The sequence below is a fragment of the Rhinoraja longicauda genome, chromosome 5 (assembly GCF_053455715.1).
Source record: "Rhinoraja longicauda isolate Sanriku21f chromosome 5, sRhiLon1.1, whole genome shotgun sequence".
Lineage (NCBI taxonomy): Eukaryota > Metazoa > Chordata > Chondrichthyes > Rajiformes > Arhynchobatidae > Rhinoraja > Rhinoraja longicauda.
Window position 1 is genome coordinate 69,145,006 of NC_135957.1, and position 18,380 is coordinate 69,163,385.

The window sequence follows — 18,380 nt, forward strand, 5'->3', positions numbered from 1 at the left end:
CACATGGTTGGATGACACATGATCAAATCTCCAGTAGTGTGTCAGGTAGAATCGACAACTCACAGACCCACAGCAGGAGGCAACATTTCAAGGTCAATGACTACTGGAGAAGAAAGCACAGGTGCTGTTGATATACAACCACCACCAATATAACGTGACTTTTCTGGTGCCAAACAGATGGTAGGTCCTCCCCCCCCACCCCCCCCCCCTCCATCTCTCCCCCCCCCCCCGTTCCTTCTCTCTAGAGATGGTGCCTGTCCCGCCGAGTTACTCCAGCAATTTGTGTCTCCCTTTCCTTCTCTACAGAGATGCTGCCTGTCCCGCTGAGTTACTCATGCATTTTGTGTCTATCTTCAGATGCTAGGTCCTTATGAACAGCCTTGACTTGACAATAGTATCAGTTTGGTTTAGTTTAGTTTAGAGACACAGCGCAGAAATAAGCCTTTTGGCTCACTGAGTCCAAGTCGACCAGCGATCTGTGCACACTTACACTATCCTAGGGACAATTTCACATTTATACCAAGCCAATTAACATACCAACCTGTAGGTGGTTGGAGTGTGGTAGGAAACTGGAGCTTCCCAGAGAAAACCCATGCAGGTCACGGGGGGAACGTGGAGAATTCCGTACAGACAGCACCTGTAGTCAGGATAGAACCCGGGTCTCTGGCGCTGTAAGGCAGCAACTCTACCACTGCGCCATCATGCCGCCAATCCCAGTTAACCAATCCCAATGTCAGTTAACTTTTGAAGGGACAACATTGAAGGGGACCAACATTCTGGCAGGCAGGTTTGCTAGTGCTACACGTGTGGGTTTAAACTAAGTAGTGGGGGGGGAGGAGTAGACAAATTGGGAATATGAAGATGGAGTTAAAGGGGAAGCGAATACAGGACAAATTGCAAAGGGCTCTCGAATGAATGGGAAGGAAAGTTCTAGATGGGATAAAAGAATAAGGTCAGGGCCAATGGTGAGAGGGGAGGTGAATACCGAAGTTAAAGTGTTGTAGTTAAATGCGTGAAGTATAAAAAATAAAGTGGATGAGCTTGAGGCTCAGTTAGACATTGGCAAGTATGATGTTGTGGGAATTACAGAGACATGGCTACAAGAGGACCAGGGCTTGGAACTGAATATTCATGGGTACACAATGTATGGAAAAGACAGACAGGTGGGCAAAGGGAGTGGGGTCGCTCTGTTGGTAAGGAATGATATTCACTCCCTTGCAAGGGGTGACATAGAATCAGGAGATGTAGAATCAGTATGGATAGAAATGAGGAATTGTAAGGGTAAACAATAGACAATAGGTGCAGGAGTAGGCCATTCGGCCCTTTGAGCCAGCACCACCATTCAATGTGATTCACCATTCAAAGACCCTAATGGGAGTTATCTACAGGCCCCCAAACAGTAGCCTCGACATTGGGTGCAAGTTGAATCAAGAGCTAAAATTGGCATGTCGCAAATGTAATGCTCCGGTGGTTATGGGAGATTTCAACATGCAGGTAGACTGGGAAAATCAGGTTGGTGCCGGACCCCAGGAAAGGGAGTTTGTGGAGTGCCTCCAAGATGGATTCTTAGAACAGTTTGTACTGGAGCCTACCAGGGAGAAGGCAATTGTGGATTTAGTGTTGTGTAATGAACTTGATCTGATAAGGGAACTCAAGGTAAAAGAGCCATTAGGAGGCAGTGATCATAATATGATAAGTTTGCTCTACAAATTGAGAGGGACAAGGGAAAATCGGAAGTGTCAGTATTACAGTATAGCAAAGGGGATTACAGAGGCATGAGGCAGGAGCTGGCCAGATTTGACTGGTAGGAGGCCCTAGCAAGGAAGACGATGGAACAGCAATGGCAGGTATTCCTGGGAATAATGCAGAAGTTGCAGGATCAATTTATCCCAAAGAGGAGGAAAGATTCTAAGGGGAGTAAGAGGCACTCGTGGCTGACAAGGGAAGTCAAGGACAGCATAAAAATAAAAGAGGAAGTATAACATAGCAAAGAAGAGTGGAAAGCCAGAGGATTGGGACTCTTTTAAAGAGCAACAGAAGATAACTAAAAAGGCAATACGGGGAGAAAAGATGAAGTACGTGGGAAGTTAGCTGATAATATAAAGGAGGATAGTAAAAACTTTTTTAGGTATGTGAAGAGGGAAAAAATAGTCAAGGCAAATGTGGGTTCCTTGAAGGCAGAAGCAGGGGAATTTATTATGGGGAACAAGGAAATGGCAGACGAGTTGAACCGGTACTTTGGATCTGTCTTCACTAAGGAAAATACAATCTCCCAGATTGTCTATTGTCTATTAGGAACGGGGTACTGATTGAGAATGATCAGCCATGATCACATTGAATGCTGGTGCCGGTTCGAAGGGCTGAATGGCCTACTCCTGCACCTATTGTCTATTGTCTATTGACAATTTTTCTTTCAAAGTGATAACACGTGTAGGTGGAAACCCTACAATACGCTCTACATAAAACTCCCAACTTCATTTACCAAAATTGCACATTTATGGACTGTTAGTAACAATACTGGGAATAGATCAGAACTTTCCTGGTGGAGAGAAAAGGAAAGGAAATTGGAGTATTTGTTTGTCAGGAGTAGGTCATGGGGAATTACTGAGAGTACTGGCTCAAGGTTCAGCACTGGGAACACTGCAGTTTCTGATTTGAATCAATATCTTGGATTTTGCAATTGAGTGCAACCAGAGGAATTTTGTTCAAGATATCAAAAGGGGGAAAGATAGTATAACGTGAGAAGTCAGTTCTGAAATTATGAACACATACACAAAGTGAGGTAGACAATATCTTAAAATTTAACACAAAGCAACTAGGTGTAAATCCAATAAACAGGTGACACATGATCTCCATGCCTTTTGTTGCAATAGCAAAGGGTAACCAAAACAAAGATTCAGCACTTAACATGCCCGATCAAAGTGGAGCAGCAGGTTACAAAACCATCAGAATATGGGTATGAATAAAAGGAGATTATACTTGAAATGTACAGTCCCATACAAGAAAGCTCCCTGATTATAAGGATCAGTTCTGTTCACTGAAAGGTATTCAAACATATGGATGAGCTTTGAAACTAATGTCTTTTGAAAAAGAGTTGATATGAAAAATTACTGGAAAGACTTGGAGGTAGAAATCTATTCTTGTTGGCCTCTGCTTCATACAAAATCCATTGTTGTCTGTACAAGAATCAATAGACAATAGACAAGAGGTGCAGGAATAGGCCATTCGGCCCTTCGAGCCAGCACCGCCATTCAATGTGATCATGGCTGATCATTCTCAATCAGTACCCCGTTCCTGCCTTCTCCCCATACCCCCTGACTCCGCTATCCTTAAGAGCTCTATCTAGCTCTCTCTTGAATGCATTCAGAGAATTGGCCTCCACTGCCTTCTGAGGCAGAGAATTCCACAGATTCACAACTCTCTGACTGAAAACGTTTTTCCTCATCTCAGTTCTAAATGGCCTACCCCTTATTCTTAAACTGTGGCCCCTTGTTCTGGACTCCCCCAACATTGGGAACATGTTTCCTGCCTCTAACGTGTCCAACCCCTTAATAATCTTATACGTTTCGATAAGATCTCCTCTCATCCTTCAATCCTGAAGTAACCTAACCACTCTACCACTTGTAGCAGAGTCTCATTTGCAGATGAGACTAGCTTAGATGGGGCATCATGGTCGGCATGGATGAGATGGGCCGAAGGGCCTGTTTCCCTGCAATATGACTCTATGCCTCCATGACTCTAATCTGTACATTGACTTCATCAGTCACTTCAAAACTCACTGGACGAGATTAGAAACAAGTCATCCTCCCTCCTTATGCATCTGTGGATGACTCAATTGCTTAGTATGCAACAAAAGCTTTTCACTGTGCCTCAGTACAAGTGACAATAAATTAAACTTCAAACTCCTGATAGACTTTGTCCAAAGCCTGGTCCGCTGTATCCAAAAGCATTGTGGAACTGTTTTCATCAGATAGAAACAATTGCAGGCACTAACCCTTCACCCTTCTCAAGTGGGAAAATGGGAATGGACAATAATACTGCTCTCCCTGTGATCAATTAAAAGACGTCTTTAAAACACTTATGAACACATTAAGTACTTGACCATTCTTTCAGCTCTGTGAACAGGTCATATGCCATAGAGCTCAGAGGACCGTCGGAACACAGCTACCAGCCTTGGAGGGCATCTACAACACACGATGCCTCAGAAAAGCCACCAGCATCCACAAAGACTCTTCACACCCCTGCAACAGTCTGTTCGAACTCCTTCCATCGGGCAGACGATACAAAGCCTTCTACGCCCGCACCTCCAGACTCAGGAACAGCTTCATCCCCAGGGCCATAGCTGCCATGAACCGGTCCTGCTGAGCCAGATGGTCACATCGCACAGTGAACCGGCACAGATCTATTTGCACTTATTCTGTTCTAAAACTGTTACAATTTGTTTTGTTGGGTTGTTTAAATTAATAATTAATACTGACCAGCTAATTAAATTATTGCATTGTATGGGAGGCGCATTCCCAATCTCGTTGTACCCCTGTACCATGACAATAAAGATATATTGTATTGTATTGTATTGTATTGTATACTCCCTCCCTGTCAGCTCTTAAAATAGCAAATGTTGTTTTGATTGATGCCGTTTGTGTGTGTTAATGCGTATGTCCACATGTGCTTATGTGCATGTATGTGTTAGGATAGAACTGGTTTATCAGGTTTTTCCTGTAATTATTCTGCAATTGTTGGTTAGTTTGGTTTATTCTCACGTGTACCGAAGTACAGTGAAAAGTGTTTGTTGCGTGCTAATTAATCAGTGGAAAGACAAAAGATACCTTTAAGGCAGAAATAGATATAGATTCTTGATTTGTACGTGTGTAAGGGGTTATGGGGAGAAGGCAGGCGAATGGGGTTAGGGGGGGAAGAGATAGATCAGCCATGATTGAATAGCGCAGTAGACTTAATGGGCCGAATGGCCTAATTCTGCCCCTATCACTTATGAACTTATGACAATGCAAGATTACAATAAAGCCATCCACAGTGTACAGATACACGATAAAGGGAATATTGTGAATAACGTTTAGTGCAAGATCAAAGCCAGTGAAGTCTGCTCAAAGATAGTCCGAGGGTCTCTGAGGTAGATAGTAGTTCAGGACTGCTTTCTTGTCGTGGTAGGATAGCTCAGTTCCATGATTGTGCTTTTGTGCAATTGTGTTTTACATTTATATTGTCACCATTGTTCCATGAAGGAAGAGTGCATAATAATTTTAACATTATAATACTTAGCGAGAAAAGAATCATAGCATATAGACACTAGTATTCCTTTGTCAGCCCTTGTCTGAATCTTTTACAGGCTTTTGAAGAAAAGTAATTCCATTCCTTTTAGGGTCTGAGTTCAGGTGGAGAGTTGGTGGAAGTACTGGGATTTCAGAATGTTTGTTGAATAATGTTTCTTCATGATTCTCAGGGCACCATAGCTCTTTCATCGACTGCATGTTCAGTAGGCAGATTGGTGATAGCTGTTAGGCTTACCCTCAGAAATCCAACCAATTAGGCCCCTCAGCATTATGTATGCAGTAAACAAGTTCATTTCCTATTGAATGCTCCCTGCAGTCCACACAAGGAAGGACTTGGCTGAAAGGTAATCTCTCGGAGTTTTTCAGTTCTTTTTTTTTCAGGAGCGGGTGATTCAAAAACCGGTCGTGGCCAGCCAGGAACACATAATACCTTCGAGATCAGCAGAGGAGAGGCAGGAGAAGGGTTGAGGGTGGGCATTGGCTGAGATGGTAACCTCTCTAAGTTTTATCAGCTAATATAAGCAAGGTTTGCACTAGGGGAGCGGCCTGTCGGGGAGCGGCCTTGTCAAGGGAGGTGCCTTGCGAGAAAAGTGTGAGTCATGGCTCGAGAGTCTTCAGCGAGGAGGATGAGGGAGGAGACTAAGCCAAAAGTTGGAGAGGATGAGGCATAGTTTAGAAATGACAGGTAAGCTGATTCAATGGGACGCTTGCAGGATGTGGGAGGTCATGTACACCGCTGGTGCCTCTGGCTACTACAACTGTGGAACGTGTGTCCAGGTTCAGCTCCTGAAGGACCATGTTGGGGTACTGGAGAGGCAACTGGATGACCTCAGGATCACTTACAGTGTTACAGCAGCAAAGTGGATAGCAAGAGATCATTCATTATAAATAAAAGTAAAGACAAGGGTAAATTGTATTCCTTAGCTGTTGACTCGTCTGCTAGGAGGAGTGCTGGTTGTGCAGTCCCACAGCAGCGGGAAGGAAGGACCTCCTATATCTCTCCTTCATGCACTTGGGGTGAAGGAGTCTGACACTGAAGGAGCTACTCAGTGCAGTGACAGTGTCCTGCATGGGGTGGGGGTCGTTGTCCAGCAGCGATGTTAACTTGGGTAGACCGATGGGACTGAAGGCTGATAAATCCCCAGGGCCTGATGGTCTGCATCCCAGGGTACTCAAGGAGGTGGCTCTAATTGTGAACGCATTGGTGATCATTTTCCAATCTTCTATAGATTCAGGATCAGTTCCTGTGGATTGGAGGGTAGCTAATGTTATCCCACTTTTCAAGAAAGGAGCAAGAGAGAAAACGGGGAATTACAGACCAGTTAGCCTGACATCGGTGGTGGGGAAGATGCTGGAGTCAATTATTAAAGAAGTAAAAACGGCGCATTTGGATAGCAATAAAAGGATTGGTCCAAGTCAGCATGGATTTATGAAGGGGAAATTCTGCATGACTAATCTTCTGGAATTTTTTGAGGATGTGACAAGTAAAATGGATGAAGGACATCCAGTGGATGTAGTGTATCTGGACTTTCAGAAAACCTTTGATAAGGTTCCACACAGGAGATTAGTGGGCAAAATTAGAGCACATGGTATTGGGGGTAGGGTATTGACATGGACAGAGAATTGGTTGGCAGACAGGAAGCAAAGAATAGGAGTAAATGGGTCCTTTTATGGCAGGCAGTGGCGAGTGGAGTGCAACAAGGCTCGGTGCTGGGGCCGCAACTATTTACAATATATATTAATGATTTGGATGATGGAATTAAAAGCAATATTAGCACATTTGCAGATGACACAAAGCTGGGTGGACGTGTGAACTGCAAAGAGGATGTAAGGAGGTTGCAGGGTGACTTGGACAGATTGAGTGAGTGGGCAGATGCATGGCAGATGCAATATAATGTAGATCAATGTGAGGTTATCCACTTTGGTGGCAATAACAAGGAAGCAGATTATTATCTCACTGGTGTCAGATTAGGTAAAAGGGAAGTGCAACGAGACCTGGGTGTCCTTGTACACCAGTCACTGAAAATAGACATGCAGTTACAGCAGGCATTGAAGAATGGCATGTTAGCCTTCATAATGAGAGGATTTGAGTATAGGAGTAAAGAGGTACTTCTGCAGTTGTATAGGGCCCTGGTGAGACCACATCTGGAGTATTGTGTACAGTTTTGGTCTCCTAATTTGAGGAAAGACATCCTTGCTATTGAGGCAGTGCAGCGTAGGTTCACGAGGTTAATCCCCGGGATGGCGGGACTGTCATGAGGTAAGATTGGAAAGACTGGGCTTGTATTCACTGGAATTTAGAAGGATGAGAGGGGATCTTATAGAAATGTATACAATTATAAAAGGACTGGACAAGCTAGACACAGGAAAAATGTTCCCAATGTTGGGGGAGTCCAGAACCAGGGGCCACAGCCTAAGAATAAAGGGGAGGCTATTTAAAACTGAGGTGAGAACAACTTTTTCACCCAGAGAGTTATGAATTCGTGGAATTCTCTGCCACAGGTCAGTGGAGGCCAATACACTGGATGAATTTAAATAAGAGTTAGATAGAGTTCTGGGGGCTAGCGGAATCAAAGGGTATGGGGTGAAGGCAGGCACAGGTTACTGATTGTGGATGATCAGTCATGATCACAATGACTAGCGGTGCTGGCTCGAAGGGCTCCTGCACCTATTTTCTATGTTTCTATGACTGTCATAAGGAATAGTAGAATGAGGCCATTCGGCCCACCAAGTCTACTCCGCCATTCAATCATGACTTATCTATCTCTCCCTCCTAACCCCATTCTCCTCCCTTCTCCCCATAACCTGGTACTAATCAAGAATCTATCTATTACTGCCTTAAAAATATCCACTGACTTGGCCTCTACAACCTCCTGTGGCAAAGAATTCCACAGATTCACCACCCTCTGACGAAATAAATTTCTCCTCATCTCCTTCCTAAAAGACCGTCCTTTAATTCTGAATCTACGACCTCTAGTTCTAGACTCTCCCACGAATGGAAACATACTCTCCACATCCAACTGTGTTGCTGGAAGAATCTGGAATGCAAAGAGCACCTACAATTACCTTACCTCGTCAGCCCATCTGGCCTATTCCCATCCAGAGCAACACTGATTTTTCACTTAAATTGGTTGATACAGACAGGATTCTACTAGACAAAGTGGACCAGTTGGGCATAAACCTCTCCTGCATTGGTGCAGCACCCTCTCCTCCCCCTCCCTCCATCCCCCCTCCCCCACTCCCCACCTCCCCTCCCCCTTTTCCCCCCTCTCCCCCCTTTCCCCCCTCTCCCCCCTCCCCTTCTCCCTCCCCCTCCCTCCCTCCACTCCCCCTCCCTCCTCCTTCCTCCCCTCCCCTCCCCCCCCCACCCTGCTCCCCCTCTCCCTCCATCCCCCCTCCCTTCCTAGGAGATAGATTTAAACTTAAAAATGTGAATAAAAATATCACACCGATTCCAATGAAACTTCTTCCATTAGCACCAAAGGGACGACGGTGTGTAAGGTGGGCCTAAAATTGTTGCGCTATCGTGTACCGTTTTGGCTGTAGTTCAGGAACAAACAAACAAACAAACAAACGAGAGTTTTAGTAGATAGATGTCAGAAGTGTCAAATCACACAGTGGTCAAAGGGACAGGTAAAATTTATGCCCCCTCACATTGTGCTGGCATTACAATGCTATGAACAGACATCAATTATCATGACTCCATTCTGCGATGAACTGCATTGTAAATTGTCTCTTTCTCAGTGTATCTATTTTCTAATTCCCTAAGATTAAATGTAGCCCTTCCAAATAACTATCACTTTGCTTATTGTAGGTGGTAGCACAGCACACTATATATGTCAAAGAATTTGGCTGTGCTTCAGGTTTTAATCTGCATTTGGGCGGCACAGTGGCACAGTGGTAGAGCTGCTGCCTCACGGCGCCAGAGACCTGGGTTCAATCCTGACCTCGGGTGCTATCTGTGTGGAGTTTGCATATTTTGCCTGTGACCGCATGGGTTTCCTCCAGATGCTCTGGTTTCTTCCCACATCCCATAGACGTGCGGGTTTATAGGGTTAATTGTCCTCTGTATAGTGTCCCTAGTGTCTAGTGGGGACAACCTGTGTGAGTGGGTGATCAATGGTCGGCGTGGACTCGGTGGGCCGATAGGCCTGTTTCCATGCTGTATCTCTAAACTAAACTTATACACACACATCAAAACTTGCTGGAATGTTCTTCACAACTGCCTGAAAACAAGGCAAAAGAGACAAAAGAAAAGAGTGAATTTTGCACTTCCTTTGCTTGGATGACCAGATTAAGAATGAAAGACTTGGGTTGAATTGAAATGGAAGGAAAACTTTCTGATATCTTATGGGTTGCTTGTAGTCTTAGTCTCTTTTTGTCTTGTTTGGTGGTCTTGAACAATGTCTGCTCCTTACAGAGTTGGTATCATGTTGATTTCCCCACATGAATCATTATAACATCCCAAATGTATGTTTGTTGGTAAGTTCTCAGAAAGTCTTCTCGGGGTTTTCAGTTACTGGAACCAAAAGGAGCAGTCAGTTCAGAAAATTCCACTGGGTGAACCCTGAATGTGAGCAAATATGAATAAAAATTCTATGATTTCCCCATAGAACGCCTGCATTCTTTATGTTTTTACTGTAAATGGCATTGTGTCACCAACATTGCCATTTTTCATCTGTACAAATAGGTTGATATCTTTATCGAAGATAGTCACAAAATGCCGGAGTGGCTCAGCGGGTCAGGCAGCATCTTTGGAGAAAAGGTATAGGTGACGTTTCGGGTCAGAACCCTTCTTCAGATCAACTGATTTACTAATAGGTAAACTAGTCCAGATTTTCACCCCTTTACATTAACCATTACTACATGATGAACATTACCACCATCTGGACTTGTTCGAATATTTCTAATTTCTGACTCACAAAATGAAAGCTTTGCTGGCCAAAGTCGCAGTGTTTATGATTCAAGGTTTCAAGGTCAGTTTATTGTCACATGTACTGTAATTAAGGCACAGTGAAATTCAGATTGCCATACAGCCATACCAATAAAGAGCAACAAGACACACAAATAAAATTTTCACCTGAACATTAGCCCTCTTTGACTTCTCCTCACCATTTTATGCTATTGAACTTTTAATTCTCCTTCGCCATCTCTTATATTTTGTACAGTTCTATAAAACTGGCCTGATGTGGACTCAATTTTCTAATGCGATACTGGAATTGATGTATCCTTCTCTCTAGCTGCCCTACACGAAGCTATGAATAAAGTATAGAACAGTACAGTCCAGAACAAGGGGCCACAGTTTAAGAATAAGGGGTAGGCCATTTAGAACGGAGATGAAGAAGAACTTTTTCAGTCAGAGAGTGGTGAAGGTGTGGAATTCTCTGCCTCAGAAGGCAGTGGAGGCCAGTTCGTTGGATGCTTTCAAGAGAGAGCTGGATAGAGCTCTTAAGGATAGCGGAGTGAGGGGGTATGGGGAGAAGGCAGGAACGGGGTACTGATTGAGAGTGATCAGCCATGATCGCATTGAATGGCGGTGCTGGCTCGAAGGGCTGAATGGCCTACTCCTGCACCTATTGTCTATTGTCTATTGTCTATTGTCTATAACCTTTGGCTCACGATGTCTATGTTGAACATCATGCCAAAATTAAACATAATCTCTTCTGCCTGCATGTGACCTATTTCCCTCCATACACGCCACCATAACATATGCCTCCATCACCACCCCTGACAGCACATTCCAGGCAACTTCCACTCTATGTAAAAAAAACTATCCAAGTTTGACCTATAGCTCTCCTTATAGCTAGTCTTCCCATTAAAGAGACTTCCTGGTAAACCTCTTTTGCACTCTCCACAAACACTCTGCATCTTTCCTGCAACGGAGAAGCCAGAACTGCACACAATATTCCAAATGCAGCATTATCAAATTTCCTTAAAGTTGCAATGTGACTTTCTGACTCTTATATTCAATGCTCTGACCCTTGAAGGCAAACTTACCATTTTCCTTCTTCAGCATCTGTCTACTTGTGTTGCTACTTTTAGGGAGTTATAGAATCCACAATAACTTTGTAGGTCGATGCTGTTTAAGGTCTTGTCATTAAATATACCCCTTTCAATTACATTTGACCTCCTAAAGTGCAACACCTCACACTTGCTCAGGTTAAATTTCATCTACCATTTCTCCACCCATCTTCTTCAGTGCAATTCCACAACTCTGCAACTCCACCCATTTTAGTGTTGTCTGCAAACATACTAACCAATCCATAGATATTTTCATCCAAGCAATTTATGTATATCATAAACAACAGAATTCCCAGCACTGACCCCTGTGCAACATCACTGGTCGCAGACTTCCTGACAGATCGCACGCCTTTCCGCTATTATTTTCTGCCTTCTATGGGTAAGCCGATTCTGAATCCAAACTTCCAAGTCACAGTGGTTCCCATGCATCTTAATGTTCTGGATCAGTCTACCATGAGGCACTAAAAAAGAGGGTTTTTTAAAAACTCTTTCATGGATAAATTCTTATGACAGCAAATGTCATTCTTGTATGTTTTCTGCTGGGTTTTCCCCACCTCTATCGTCTCACGAGTCAATGTGGTAACTATAAACGCTTGGATGCACCCCGAATAGGAATGTTTCATTTGGATTCTGCCGAATTTCCAGTTTAGTTCAGTTTAGTTTATTGTCACGTGTACAGTGAAAAACTTTTGTCACGCGCTAACCAGTCAACAGAAAGACAATACATGATTACAATCGATCCATTTACAGTGTGTAGATACATGATAAGGGAATCTGTAGGAATAGAGATTTAAGAGTGTGGAGCGATGGTAATATGAGTTGGTAGATCTGCTTCTGTGGCTAGCACACAAATAGTCGCCTGGGTTGGGCACCACCTTGGAAGCTCAACATTTTTAAAAAAAATTGTCCAAGGAAGTGTGACTGCTCTTCATTTTGAAGTGGAGGCCATAAAGATTGAACAGTTTGTCACTCATCCATCCCAGCAGCTTGGTGATGGGACGAAGCATCATGTAATGAAAGTGGATTGATGCAATGACACAGCCTTGTTGGAGTCCAGCCTCTACGGAGGTTGGGCCCATGGTGGATCTGTGGGTGAGAATAACAACTCACGAACTATTGTGGAGCAGAAAGAGAATTTAATGAGTTTCTGAGGCCAGGTAAATTTAAGAAACATTTTCCACTATCGAATTGATGAGACCATAAAAATGTACACAAGTTCATTTTTCTCCCTACATTTTCTCCCTACATTTTGCAAAATAGTTGGCACTGGCAGTCCTAGTGTTCAGGGCCCCATCTTATTTGTGATCCCAGAGAGTGGTCACTTTGGTCATTTGGTAGATTGACATGGAGGCGGAAGAGACTACAGATGCTGAAATATGGAGAGCAAAAACAAAAACAAACTGCTGAAAGATCTCAGCAGTTTGAGCGAAATTGTAAGGGGGAGGGGAGGGGGGGGGGGAAGGAAATGTAGACGTCTCAGGTCTAGACTCTGCATTGGGACTGGTCCAGCTGTAGAATCTCAACCCGAAATATCAACAATTCCTTTCCTCCCCACAGTTCATAAGTTATAAGATCAGAATTAGGCCTTTCGGCCCATCAAGACTACTCCGCCAGTCAATCATTGCTGATCTATCTTTCCCTCTCAAGCCCATTCTCCTCCCCATAACCCCTGACACCCATACTAATCAAGAATCTGTCAATCTCCGCCTTAAAAATTTCCATTGACGGCCTGCACAGCCGTCTGTGGCAAAGAATTCCACAAATTCACCACATGCTGATTAAAGAAATTCTCCCTCATCTCCTTTCCAAAGGTATGTCTTTTTTTTCCTGAGGCTTTGGCCTCTGGTCCTAGATTCTCACTCTAGTGGAAACATCCTCTCCACATCCACTCTATCCAGGCCTTTCACTACACAGATGCTGCTTGATCCAATACATTGACAATAGCGGTTTATCTCAGATAGACATGTTCTGAACAATTACTGACTGAATCCGGGAGTTGAGAAGAAGTGATGTTCTGATATATGACGTCCCTCCCTGCTCTTGTATCAATGACCTTTGTTAGGGCAAGTGGAGGTTCCAGCTAGAGCACAACTCTCTGAAATCCCCCAAACTTAGTCAGTCAAATTAGGATGAATGTTTAATAACCAAAGTCTGGTTCAATTAAGCCTGGGTTTAAAAGAATAATCTTAAAAGATTCCAGTGATTTGCATAGATCAGCCATTTATCATGTGTTGGAGGCAGCAGAGGAATGTTACAGAAATAAATTACACATTATGGGTAGTTTTTGAGGCAGTAATTTCTAGGCTTTCAGGTGACATGATTTCATACGATGGGCCAGAGACCAGAGCAATATGCATTTCCTGTCTGTGTAAATTAGGTATCAGGTTATTAGGTATTAGGCTTATTCAGACAGTGGATTGAATATATCAATTTAGTGTCATAGAGAGTGGAAACAGGCCCTTCGGCCCAACTTGCCCACACTGACCAACATGCTCCAACTAAACTAATCCCACCTGCCTCCTTTTGGCCTATATCCCTCTAAAGCTACCCGATCCATGTACCCGTCTAAATGTTACGAAGGTACCTGCCTTAACTACCTCCTCTGGCAACGTTTCATACACCCACCACCCTTTGTGTAAAAAATTCACCCATCAGGTTCCCATTAAATATTTTCCCCCTCACCTTAAATCTATGTCTTCTGATTCTCGATTCCCCTCCTCTGGGCAAAATACTCTGTGCAGTTACCTGATCTATTCCTCTCATGATTTTGTACACCTCTATAAGATCACCCCTCATACTCCTGCGCTCCAAGGATTAAAGCCCTTCCTCCCAACATGACCTCCAAACGTCTATACTCAATATTCTGACTGATGAAGGCCAATGTGTTGAAAGCCTTCTTGTTTACCCCATCCACCTGTGACACCACTTTCTAGGAATTATGTACCTGCACTGCTAGATCCCGCTGCTCCACAACGTTCCCCAGAGCCCTACCATTCACCATGTAGGTCCTGTGCATGTTGGACTTCCCAAAATGCAACACCCCGCGTTTCTCTGTACTCTTGGGCATGACCTGTGTATACCCGGGGTGGTACGGAATAAGTTAACTGTTTGATTAGTACGGGTGAAGGGAATTATGGGGTGAAGGGAATTATGGGGGGGAAGGCAGGAGAATGGGGTTGAGAGTGAAAGATAGATTGGCCATGAATGAATGGTAGAGTAGACTTGATGAGCCTAATTCTGCTCCTATAACTTATGAACAAAATTCCATTAACCATTCCTCAGACGAACTGATCATGATCCTGCTGCAATGTTTGATAAACATCTTCACTATCTACAAAACCATCCACTTTAGTGTCAACTGTAAGTTTTCTAATGATGCCTTGTCATTGACATCATCCAAATCATTGACATTGATGCCAAACAGCAATGGCCCCTGCACCGAACCCTGAGGCACACCACTAGTCAGAGGCCTCCAGTCCGAGAAGCAACCTTCCACCATCACACCCTGCTTCCTTCCATGAAGCCAATTTTCCTTCCATTTAGCTACCTCTCCTTGGATCCCATGCGATCTAACCTTTCAGAGCAGCCTACCATGCTTTACATAAATCCATATATACAACATCTACAGCTCTGCCTTCATCGAGCTTTTTTGTTCACATCATGATAAAACAATCAGATTCGTGAGACACGACCTCTCATGCACAAAATCATGCTGACTATCCCTAATCAGCCCTTGTCCATCTAAATGCATGTATAGCTTATCCCTTAGAATACTCTCTGGTAACATTCCGACCACAGATGTTAGTCTCACTAGTCTGTTGTTCCCTGGCTTTTACCTGCAGACCTTCCTGAATAGAGACACAACATTTGCCACCCTCCAGTCTTTTGGCACTTCACCTGCATTTAATGACATCTCATAAATCTTGGCCAGGGCACTTGCAATCTCTTCTCTAGCTTCCCACAGTACCCTTGGATAGAACTGACTTACAATGAATTTTACTGATTCCCTGAAGAATTCACGGCAGAGAGCCCCGTGCTTGCAGTCAGTATGTATGATCATAGTTAGTTACGGGCATAGGTGGAGAAACTGGGTCTCCTGACCCAGTCATTCGAAAAAGTCGAAACATCTATCATCACTTTCTACCACTTTATTCTCATGGTACTTAAAAAAAAAGTCTCCAGAGAGACATGTGGAAATACCCCACTGTGTAAGATAATTTGCATTTGTGAAGTTTGCTTTTTTCCCTCTAGTAATGCAGTGTTCACGGACTAGTTCCCCTTTTCTACTCCTGGGATATAGATGTGAACTTTTGCCACTTATTTTGATGATAGTTCCTTCACCATGGATGAGACTTTGCAGAACACCAGCAGCATGTAGAACGGCACGGTGGCGAGAAGTACACTGATCTCTGGATGGCTGGTGCACAGTTGGGAGGGAGCTGCCCTTGGAGTACTCAAAGCCCTCAGTATTGACTCATACGAAGCCTCGTGGTGCCTGACCGTACATGGGCAAAATACCAGCATCCTCAGCAGATGTTGAGAAGAGCTGGGGAGGGCCATAACACAGCGCCTCGCTTATTCCTGCTGACTGCAACATCAATCCCATTTGACCCCAATGATCGATGCAAGGAACTGCAGATGCTGGTTTACACATAGGAAACACAAAGTGCTGGAGTAACTCAGCTGGTCAGGCGTGATCTCTGTAGAACACGGATCGGTGATATTTCGTGTTGGGTCGGGATCAGTCTGAAGAAGGGTCACCTTCACATGTTCTCCAGAAATGCTGCCTGACCCGCTGAATTCCTCCAGCACTTTGCGTCTTATTTTGTTTTCTGCGATATTTGCTTTTTATCAACAATTCTCTTTATCATTTTTCAACCATCACTGTGCATTGATCACTGTCATCCATTGGCACGAGCTCCCTCCGGTCTCGGACAGCTGTGCTGGGTCACAGCCTGTCGATTCTGGGCCAAATTTTGTACTGCTGGGTGGTGGAAATTGTGGGCCTGCCAGTCATGTGCTGACAAGACTGGGTGTGGGTGAAGTCCCTGGAATGGCTGACTTTGGTGTTGTGGCCAAGCTGCCCTCAGAACAGGGAAGTTGGCTAAACCAATGTTAGACCAGTGGAAGATCCAATCCACATCAGAAACAGTTGGGCCAGACATACACTCTCAGCCCACAGGCTTATGAGACCAAGAAAGAACCGATGGAGACACAAGAAACTGCAGATGCTGGAATATTTAGCAAAAAAACAAACTGTTGGAAAAAATTCAGGCGGCATCGACAGACGACATTTCGGGTCGGAAACCTTCTTTGGACTGTGTCTGCCTGACCTGCTGAGTTCCTACATCATGTGTAGCAGGGAACTGCAGATGCTGGTTTACACCGAAGATAGACACAAAATGCTGGAGTAACTCAGCGAGAAGGAGCACCTCTGGAGAAAAGGAATAGGTGACATTTCGGGTCAAGACCCTTCTTCAGACTGGCAGGGACTCAAAACGTCACCTATTCCTTTTCTCCAGAGATGCTGCCTGACCCGCTGAGTTCCTCCAGCATTTTGTGTCTGTCTTCGAGTTCCTACAGCAGTTTGTTTTTTGTTCATGGGAGAATAGGTATTACTGACCACACGTGGGTCCATTATTCAGTGACTGAATATTCAGCATGAGTGTAGGTCCAGAGAAAAATGGGATACCATGGGCTTCATTCAGTATCTGTCGCGATTGTACTGAATGGAGACATGCACTGAATGGAACCTTGGTATCCTGTCTTTACATTATTTGGAAGATTACTTTCAAAGACTTGCCACACTACTTATCTTTTGAATGATGAGCTGTGGTCTCCACCTTGCCATCAAGCTGAGAGGGGCTTTAGGAAGGCCGCAGCAAGAGCATAACTACATCCCCTCCCCCACCCCTAACCAGCAGACCGTGTCGGCCTTGTGGCCAGTGATAACCCTGCCTGGTTCAACCAACCACCGCTAGTAAAGACCAAAGAGTGCTCCAGCCAAGGGAATGAAGGTGACACCAGCACTACCCTGATGGGCAGGAGACCAACCTTCATAAACAGCAGAGAACCCAGAACTCCAGGAGCCCAGCACAAATTCTTGCTATTGAGGGCGTGCAGCGTAGGTTTACTAGGTTAATTCCCCGAATGGCGGGACTGTCATATGTTGAAAGACTGGAGCGACTAGGCTTGTATACACTGGAATTTAGAAGGATGAGAGGAGATCTTTTCGAAACGTATAAGATTATTAAGGGGTTGGACACGTTAGAGGCAGGAAACATGTTCCCAATGTTGGGGGAGTCCAGAACAAGGGGCCACAGTTTAAGAATAAGGGGTAGGTAGGCCATTTAGAACTGAGATGAGGAAAAACTTTTTCAGTCAGAGAGTTGTGAATCTGTGGAATTCTCTGCCTCAGGCAGTGGAGGCCAATTCTCTGAATGCATTCAAGAGAGAGCTAGATAGAGCTCTTAAGGATAGCGGAGTCAGGGGGTATGGGGAGAAGGCAGGAACGGGGTACTGATTGAGAATGATCAGCCATGATCACATTGAATGGCGGTGCTGGCTTGAAGGGCCGAATGGCCTCCTCCTGCACCTATTGTCTATAAATGCCTCCGATCATCCCCAAGCAAGATGGGCAGTGATTGGGATGAGTCCAGATAGTTAGGGCCTGATTTAAGTATTGCACAAACAAATGTGTGTGTGTGCGTACATGTGAATAAAGCTGTGTGAGCACCAAGATCAGACATGTTCCCTTTTGTTTGCCTCAAAAGTGTTATGCACCTGGTTAAAGCACTCTTAAAGGGACATTGGTCAAAGTGCTCAGAAAAAAGAGTGGAAGCAACAATATTAATCGATAACATTTGACTTTTTTTCCAAACCACTGGTGTACCACTTCAGAATACAAATACAACCCCAGAAATATCCTTTCCATTCGGATCCAAATGCTGTTCTTTTACAGTAGACTTTAGACTTTTAGACTATAAACAGCACGGAAAACAGGTGCCTTTGCTTTGGCCCACCGAGTCCGCGCCGATCAGCAGTTACCCAAGCACTAGCACTATCCTACAC